Source organism: Mus musculus, chromosome 17 (genome assembly GCF_000001635.26).
Source record: "Mus musculus strain C57BL/6J chromosome 17, GRCm38.p6 C57BL/6J".
Taxonomy (NCBI): domain Eukaryota; kingdom Metazoa; phylum Chordata; class Mammalia; order Rodentia; family Muridae; genus Mus; species Mus musculus.
This window is the reverse complement of record NC_000083.6, coordinates 31,042,874-31,044,190: the sequence shown is the minus strand read 5'-3', so window position 1 is coordinate 31,044,190 and position 1,317 is coordinate 31,042,874.

The following is a 1,317-nucleotide window of genomic DNA, read 5'->3' as shown; positions in this document are numbered from 1 at the left end:
CGGGTCCACACCAACAGGTATGCGTCTACACTGGCATGAGGTGTCTACACTGACAGCCACGTATTCATCCTGACTAGCAGTGCTATGCATTCACAGACTACAAGAATGCTGTCTTTATGTCTGGATATGAAATGCACACTGCTAAGAGCTTGTTTCTATTCTTCTTAGCCCGAAACATGGAAGGGCAGGTAAGGAACAGCAGGACAGATATGCCAGAGACAGGCAGACCCTGGAAACTTCCTGGAAGCCACCTTCCCACTCATAATTAGTCTTAGCATTCTGTCTAAACCCCACCACACAGTTACCTGGCAACAGCCAGGTATGCTCCTACCCATGGTTACCTGGCAACAGCCAGGTAGGCCTGGCCCACTATAAAATGGGCTGCTTGTCCCCTCCTTCCTCTCTTACTCTTGCTTCTCGCTTGCTTCTTTCTTGCCCTCTTGGGCTCTTCCCTTCCCCCCTCTCTCCACATGCTCATGGCCGGCCTCTACTTCTCTACTCTCTCTGCCTTTCTCTGCCTCTACTACCCTCTTAAGTCCCTTCCCCATGCCCTGAATAAACTCTATTCTGTACTGTACCGTCGTGTGGCTGGTCCCTCAGGGGGAAGGGATGCCTCCGCATGGGCACCCCTTCCCCCATACTTCACTACACCCCATAGAGCATATTCTTATACCTCTTTATCTTTTTATAAACACATCAATTAGAACTTCCTGTCCCCTGTAAAAGGTTCTTGCTCAAAAAGCATTGGTAACCTACATTGCTAGTCTTCTTTTCTTTAGAAGAATATCCCTACCTAATTCTAGGGAGACACTCCACCCAGAGCCAGTCAGCATCCCATGGCTGTAGCATTTCTGGGGTCCCATTCATTTATATGCTAGGAGGTCTTCAGATCACCAGAGACTAGCCTGGTCCCCAGAAGAAAGCTTCAGGACTGATACAGTGGCCCTCTTGCTTGCCCTAAGGGCAAGGTTGAACTGAAGGCAGCAGGCCCCATCTCCCCAGGGGATGCGTTGCAAGAGCTCCTGGGGGCCCGAAAATGGGGACCCCCAACCCCCAGAGTGGCTTTTCTCCATCTGTCACTTAGGGAAAAGTTTAATTTATAAATTAGGCTCAAAGAGAAATAAACAACAGCAATTAATATTGAAGTGGAACCGTTACAATGACACACCGTCATAAAGCACACACACACACACACACACACACACAGGGCCATTCTTCCTTGAAAGGGAAAATACCAGAGTTCCCACTGCCTGCCAAATGCCAATGAGCAGAGACTGGGCTGAATCTTTTAAGTTGTGCTTTAGTTAGAGAGCAGAG